The following is an 8,948-nucleotide window of genomic DNA, read 5'->3' on the forward strand; positions in this document are numbered from 1 at the left end:
CTTTCACAAGTTTTTGCATGTAGGTGTTCTATAGGATCTGTGGATATGTATTGCTCAAATCCTTCAAATTGTCATCAGTTTTTTTGCAGAAGAGGAATTACCAATCATAGGGAGTTTGACATTCTATCAAGCAATTTTTTTTTGTATTGAAGAATAATTAATTCTCTTGTGAATAGTACCACCTGAGTCGGCTGAGTTGAGTCAACTTTCATACTTGTTGGGAATGAGGAATTTTCTAATCTAAATACCAGTATGACCTCTAGAATGAGATTTGCAAATAAGTTCAACATGCTTAGAATAAGTGGGAATTTTACATTATGGGGCAAATAATAATCAATGTTCCATTACCATTTGAACTATCCTTAGAGGGGAGATGTCAAAGAAGAGACACTATCAAAGTTCCAATTTGAACCATCCTTAGAGGGAGATGATTCAAACGGGAGATGTCTCTCAATTAATTTGAGAGTGTGTTTACATCACAAATATTAATTTCTTTTAGAAACCTTCATAATGACAAATTGAAACGCTGACAATGTACTCAAATTATTTGACAAATGCTTATATCGAGGCATTTTCTAATTTGATGCATTGGAACAACTTGTATCAAGGATGTTGACGTAAAAATAAGTATTTATTATCCTTGAGTATTACATTTATCTACTCAACATAGTCTCTCTTTAATTTATATTTATATACATGCTATAAGAGTTATTTACCTTGATCTTTTTCTTTGTCTCTGTGGATGTTCTTATAGAAAGAAAGAAGATTGGTACATTGGGCATGCTAACAAATATTTTGCAGGCTTCAATCTTATGACAATAGCTCCAAAGATTTTTTTTGATCTAGGATTCATTAGTCATCATATGTTCATGCTAGATAAAGTGAATATCCTTTATGATTGAGATTATGAGTATCCTTCTATATCAAGAGAGCCTGATTGTTCATTAGAGGCAACCATGGACAAAGAGAGGGAGCAAATAGAGGATATTTCTTAGTTGAATTTTGAGGATCTTGATCATATCATATTCAGAGGGAGTTTGACACTTCATTAGAAATAACCTTGATGGGCAAGTCAAAAGATTGGTGTTTCTTTGTGGAGGAGAAGTTCCAAGTGAAATCCCTTGTGATACATTCTTGTATATGAAAGATAAGTTTGAGGTGAAAACCTTATTCTCTAATATGGCTTATGGTGGATTTCATCACAATACCTTATTACAACTCCACGATTACTTCATGTAAACTTTTGATCGCATATGTTTATGGGCTTGCCCCTTGTGTACATCATAATAAAGTGATGACTATGATCATTGCTTGTATCTGAAGAAGTTTTTGGAAGGTGAAAATCTTACAATAACTTAAATCATGATATGCATTTTATGTAAATGTTGATATAGATCATGAAAGGCCATATCTTGTAAACCAACAACTAAGTGTTAGATGTCATTCAATTGACAGTCTATGAGTTGTTTGTATAGACATATGATAGGTATTTGGTGAATATCATGCCTTGATATTTTGATAGGCTATTAGCTTATTGAGTACTTGGTGAGTATCATTTATTGATATTTTGATAGGTCATTATCGAGAGTAATTGGTGAATATCATGTGTTGATATTGTGATAGGCCAATACCCATGTTACCTACTATGATATCAAAATAGTATTAGGTGAATATCATTTGTTGATATTTTGATAGGCCAATACTTGTATGATATCATATAATGGAAGTCTTTTGATCAAAGATTTCCCTGATGTGTCATTCATAAATATTGCCAATGGTATAATATTTACCCAAATGTTTGTCCTCCCTAACTAAGAGGGAATGTTAATGATAGTGTAGTTTCTGTCAAATAAAATACACTGAAGATATTTATATATCATATCATACTCTTAATCATGCCAATAAGAAAATATTATTGATAACTAATGCAAGTTAAAGAGCTATGTCTCTATGGAGACATGCCTCTTAAAATCATATACATATGCTTTGAGAAGGAAACTTGAAACACACATAAAATCTACAAGTGTTATTACAAGTTACAACAAATGACAAAACGATCCTACTTTAACAAGAAGAATTGCAACAAGAGATCTTATTGTATTTCAAGAGGGCTGAACTAGGCATAATGAGATGCTAATTACAATTTATCCTATGTAATATATTATAATATATATTGTATTTGTAAATCAGTGAGACTTCCTTGGGTAGGTTCCTATGGTGATTGAGTAGTGTGCTATAGGTATTGTGTTTGAATGCATATGCATTCCCCTTGATATTATTTTAAGTTATATTTAAACAAGGTAGTGGACGTATTGTGGGCAGCAACCACACCTTGGTTTTCACCCTGTTTGAGTTTCCACAGTAAAAAACTTTGTATTATTTGTTGTTATATCATTACTGATTTATGTTCACATTTTTTACTTTATACAAATCAGTAATAAAGCATAAGTGAACAAGGTTTTTATTTCTTTAAGGATTTTGAGCTTTGCGATTTGGAAATGACTAATTAACCCCCTGTCAATTACTTATCATTGTTTCCAACAACCCCATGTCTTGTTTATATATCTGCCAAAGGGATTTTCCAGTTTGAGGTCATTCCTTGGAGTAATGGAACATTTATGAAGGCTTCTCTGGATGAAAATATAGAAGCAATTTTCTCTTACACCCAAGGTATGTGAAGACAAGATGAGAGGATAATTCTTGTTCTATCTTTCCACCATCTATTTACTGGGATTCTAAAATTTTAAAAAAATGAGAAACCTTACCATGTGTACCTTCGCTTGCAAGACTCTCAAAGGTGCTCAAAACACTTAGTTCATTCCAAAATGAAGAATAATAAAGCTAAGTGCAACTAAAATAATTAAAACACATAAAAATGCAAGAAAGTAAACTAAAACATGTAAGCTCATTATTAGTAGTATGGAATTTTTCTTTGAAAAGTTTAGATATTTGCACAAGGTTAGTAACTAGCTCAAAATTTTATAAACATTAAGAAAACTAAATCAAGGTGAAAGAACATACTGATAGCATAGACGATCTATAGAAACATCAATCAATGCATGCACAAGTCAACCAAAAATTCAGGCAAATCAAAAATCAATTAAGTAATTTTTTTGTATATTATGAAAAATTTAACCTTTTTAGGATTTTTTAGAATATGAGATGATAGGAAACAAAAAATTGTGTTAAAATCTATATCAGCACTAACTAGGACAATAATGTCAGTTTGGGTTAAAGACATTGAAAAGAAGAGGCATGGGTTGGCAGAACCATGGTTTTACCTATGATTAGAAAAATAAAAAATATTTGGTTGAGTGTATCTCTAATACAAAAACTAACGCAATGGATGATGGGTGAATGATTCCAAGGAAGCACTCACTAATCACCCTACTAGAGTTACACATGGAAGCACAACCAAATAGAGTGGAAGAACAACAATGCATTTATTCCAATGTAGATATGCTGAGAAAATTCCATTACAATGTGTTAGGTATAAGGCATGTATGGTTGCAACCATATACAATAGAGTTATAATCAACATGCTTGGAAGCTCAGGCTTGCATAGTCAAAATACTTCTATATTTCTTCTTGCTATCTTGATCATGCCTATTACAATCCTAGATCTCAAAAGACCACAACTCAACCTAATAGATACAATTATTACAAAATATATGTCCTGCCCCAAAGGGGCCCAAAGGGGGAATCAACGACTACACAAGTAAAAAAACTAACATCTGTGGACACAAAGATAGGTCCACATGTGATCCAAGAAGATATCCCCAAGATCGTGGAAAACCTTGAAATCACAGAAACCTCTCAAAAACCAATGACCACACATTACTCGATACATAAAGAAATGAACACACCCCAAGCAAGAATGAGGATAACTCATTAACAAGATGGAATTAAGCTTTTTGAACAGAGGAAAAGGATCTACAATAGGTCTACATCAAGTAACCAACTATGAGGAAAGAAAGAACACGAACAACAAGGGTTGTCCTACAAACAACAGACTAGTACAAGAAAACTTGAAATATTTTGGTTGATGCAAGATTGCTCAAGAACCCAAGGTGTTCCTACATATAGAACCAAGAGTTAATAACCCAAAAAAATCTAGAAATTTTTATTTAAGATCTCTCCCTACAAAAATCACATTAGTTAGCCAAAACCATGTCAAAGCCCTACAAAAGATAAAGCCAAAGGAAGTTAGCAAAGATTTTGATTGAGGGTGCAGATGCTAATTATCGCATACACCATTGTATGTAACATAGGCATCGTTTTGTGATTTTGACCTATAGCTTCATAAAATGCTCAAATGGATATTAAATTCAAAGGGATCTGGGCCCTACTAGGTATGCTAGAATGTGTGTGTGTGTGTGTGTGTGAATTTACTAGTTAATCAATTATTATAATAAAATATAAAACAAAAACAATAATAGTTAACTAATCAAAATCTGCACAATCCTCTGATTGATCTTTGAATGGAAGCACCATCTTTCACTAGTGTGCTCTTTGGTGGATTAAATGTGGATATGCCTTCCAAAACATAGTTAGTAGGTTTCCCAAGTGATTGCTAAGCTCAATATGGATGATATGAAGATCCAAAGACACAACTAGATAGAGAATGAGTTGAAAAAAGTGTATAAAGATGCTCAAACTAATGGAGATGATGGTAAAACTAGTTAGTAAAATGCAAACAACATAAAACAAGTCAAAACATTACATTTAACCAACACAACTTGCACATACCTTTGATTGAACTTGAATGAAAGAACCCTATTTTATTGGCATGCTCTTTGGTGGATTGAGTGTGGATATTGTCTCCAAAACACAACTAATAGATTCCCCAAGTGATTTATAAGCTTAATTTGGATGATATAAAGATTTAAACATGCAACTAATTAATGAGATGAAACAAATGTATGAAGATGTTAAAATTAATGGAGATGATGGTAAAGTAAACTATATTACACATGATTCTATGTTGTGAAATGAGATGGTATGAAAAGTTCAAAGATGATACTAAAATACTCAAAATGATCTCTAAACTCTAGGACGACATTAACATAATAAAAATTTATATGAAAGATGGATGATTTTCTCAAACAGAGACTCCTATTTATAGGATTTGGAGAGAAGCATACGGTGAGGATTCAAAATAGAATACAGGGTCAAGTTTTAATAGAATTAATGAGGTGGATGCCAAGTAGAGCCCAAGTGAATGACATGCAATCAAGATAGCTTTTCATGCAAGAGTGATGAGTTTCTCACACATGTATGACTAACATTTGAAAGTGATGAATCATAAAGACGTGGAGACAAAGATGAAGAGGGAAGGTGACTCAAGATGTCTTACACATGTGTGAGAACATTTCAAAGAGCCAAAAGGGACAATCATGTAAGAAGGTAAGTGCATTTTTAAGAAAGGTAGTTAATTACCATGGGAAGGGTTGCTCACACGTGTAAGCAACACTAAGAGGATAATTTTTGTAGGAACTACACAACTAGTCTAATCAATCTGGTGTTAATAAAAGGGGTAGGGTTAGAGGTGATGGAGATTGGTCTAGGTCAAGGATTTTGGCTAGGCTTGTCTTTTAGTTAATTAGGAATTATTTAAATCAAGGATTGAGGCTTAGGAGAATACTCAAATAATATGAATTATTTAAATTTAGAGAAAAGAGACTAGTGTAATTAATTAAAATTAAATACACAATTAGATTTAGAAAGTAGAATAAATATAAACAATCAAAATTAAATTAATTATATAAAAGAAGAAAAATAATATAACTAATTATATTATTAAGGTTGATTAATTAACTATATAAGATGTAACTAACTAAGAGGGTGGGCTAACATAAATATGGGAGGCGCAACTTTAAATGCCTACAACACCTAAGCGGTGCACAATATCACAGTGCCTACCTTAGTGTGTTTTCATTATAGCTTTCATAGGACTTCATAATTGCATTTAATTAACATCTAAATTCAAATATGGGTCATCCATCCTTTCGGTCTTGTTTAAAATTGAGATAAACCCTTATTTTTAAGTGTGCTCATCTATTTCTTTCCTAATCAAATAATTAATATCATCTCTTAGGCACTATATTACAATTTGTGGCCTCATTGTCATCCCAACCTTTGAACTAACTATCAGATCTTATTCTACATTATTTTTTTGTATCAAACCTAGAGTTCTAATTTGGGCCTAAAATAGGTAGTATAGAACAAATGTACATTGTTTTCTACCTTGAGTTTTGAGCCTAAATTTAAATTGTGTCCCTGTCTCCATGACAACTTAATAGAGAATTAAGATTTACAATTGAATCTCGAGTCTATCTCTTGATTTTATATAAAAGAAAGTCTCACATTAGTAAGATGAAATCAATTGCAAGGTTAAAGTCCCAATTTGAAGATGTCACATGTAGTGAGGACTTGTGAATCAAGACTACATCAATCTTCTATCAAGCATTCAAACAAAAAAAATCAACATCATAATGGAGTTACAAAAAGATTGTGATGATGACTAGGAGATCACTGATTGTTGATTGGTTTGTATCCTTCCTCTTTGGATTTGTATATGGTTTCTTATTATATTTAGGTCTACATGTGTGTGCTTTAAATCTATACTTGTTAGTTGCACTCAATCACAAATCAATTTCATTTTCATATAAGGTTTACTCTATCACACTAGGGTAGAGCTTATTGTACTTACACACTTCAACTCATAGCAATTCAATAATACTCTAGATTCATGAGCACTACACACATTATCTCTTTCATATTAGATATCTGTAGAGGTCGGAATCACCAAAATGGAGGTTTGATCAAGGCAAACCTTTATATAGTCACCCACTCACATTTCTTAAATTTGCAAGTGTGGTAGACCCTAAAAACAACTAATAGAACTTTTATGGCATCTTGACACTCAAATAGTCAATTTGCAACTTGTCTTGACATAAAGCATTGGATACTTGTGACTCAATCATTCTGTACTTTGTAGAAATCAACAAACCTTGGTTTGCAATTAGATACATGTCTTGAGATCTCATATTTTCAGTTATAACTACTTTTAGGATCTTGACAATCAAGAATTCAGATCGAAGTCCTCATTTCTCCTATTTCAATTTTGGGTACAATCAATTTTATCCTAACCTCTTTCTACATGCATTTTTCTATCTGATTCGATCATTTCTTGTCTTACTTAGTCGTACTCATCCTTTTCTAAATTCTAGGCAGCAAAGGATTAGAAAGCCAAGAGCATAATTCTTACATTAGCTTCCATTGCACTAGGTGGTGTTGATCTAATTTGTCTTGAGGTGGTTGTGTATTCTAATGTGCCTTACAAATTGGGTAAAACAAGACTTTAAAGAGACCCCATTTGTATACTATGTATATATGTACATGCGTACATACAACTCTCTCTCTCTCTCTCTCTCTCTCTCTCTCTCTCTCTCTCTCTCTCTCACACACACACACACACACACACACACATACACACACAAGTGTACACGTGTTCAATGAGTTTTAAAATGATGTGTATAATAATTTGATAAAAAAAACATAAAAAAAAATTATACAATTTAACAAGCACTTCACCTCTTAAAAATTGTTTCCTTCAAATATGATTTTGTTGAAATCCTATTCACCGGAAACATATTATACTCCTAATTAATTTGTGCAAATAAAAATTAGGATGGCCAATTGTTGACATATTAATATAATAAAAATAGTTTCTTGTCAATATACTAAATTTTTGTATGCAAACAAAAATTATAAATATTATTATAGTAGAAAGTTTTCTTAGTGATTTTTTATTAAATAAGAATAGAAAGAACAATAGGCAAGAGTCTACAACATAATGGTAAATTGTGAGCCTCCTAATTGTGAAGTCTTGGGTTCAAATCTAATCAAGGTAAATAAATAATAGTAATTAATCACAACACATAATAACTCTAATGAATCTTGACTTCTGCCTCTTACTAATCCAAAAAAAAAAAGAGTACAAAGAACAATAATAAACAAGAATTCAAGTGTGTATGTGTACATTGAACTTTAAACAATTTATTGAATATATAATTTCATAACATTGTTTTACAAATCATATCATTCTTATTAATTATGATTAAAAAAATTGTTTTATATCATTGTGCTATTTTTGACACTTATCAAATATACATCTATTTATTAATATTATCAACACTTACAAATGTTGATTTTTTAATTTTTTAATTTTTAACTTTTAATTTTATTTTTTGCATTTTAGTATTTCAAGTCTTCAAAATTGCCTTCTTTCCAACACTTGAAATTATGGTGTGCCCGTATTTGTCCCCATATCTCATACAAGTACCAGGCCCCGTGTAACCATGCTTGAAGTTTACCTTCAATCCATGATATTATCCTCATCACACGAATCAATATTCAACTAAATACATATGATAAACCAGACGGTGTAAATAGGGTCAAACCCAGTTCCATGCCTACTCATGAAATTCACAGTTACCGATAAATCCAACTCAACTTTGGATAAAACATGATGACTTAAAAAATCGGGAAGACTCAACTCAACTTTTGGAAAATCACACGAACAAATGCCAAAAGTTTTCCATGTCCACATCAAAGTTGACTTCCCCTCCTTGGCTTGCTAGAGATATGTGTTCATGTGACTACGGTGCTAAACTCCAAATGTAGAAATTCTGGATTTAACCTACAGTTGTACAACAATTTCTGTGAAATCTTGGGCAAATGATCCTACTTGTGCATGCAATTTTTCTGGGCATGGGAATTTTAATGCTGACATACATTTTTCCTACCAGAACATCCAAATTAGCACATACTTGATCAATATTATACTATAATTTTGCGTGGGCTCACGAAATCAAACTTCAGCCATGTGTTATTTGTGTAGTTATCCTAGAAAATTTGTTAATATCTCCTCTGAAGCAATATTA

This window comes from Cupressus sempervirens, chromosome 3 (assembly GCF_028749045.1).
Source record: "Cupressus sempervirens isolate cs-2001-9-10 chromosome 3, ASM2874904v1, whole genome shotgun sequence".
NCBI lineage: Eukaryota > Viridiplantae > Streptophyta > Pinopsida > Cupressales > Cupressaceae > Cupressus > Cupressus sempervirens.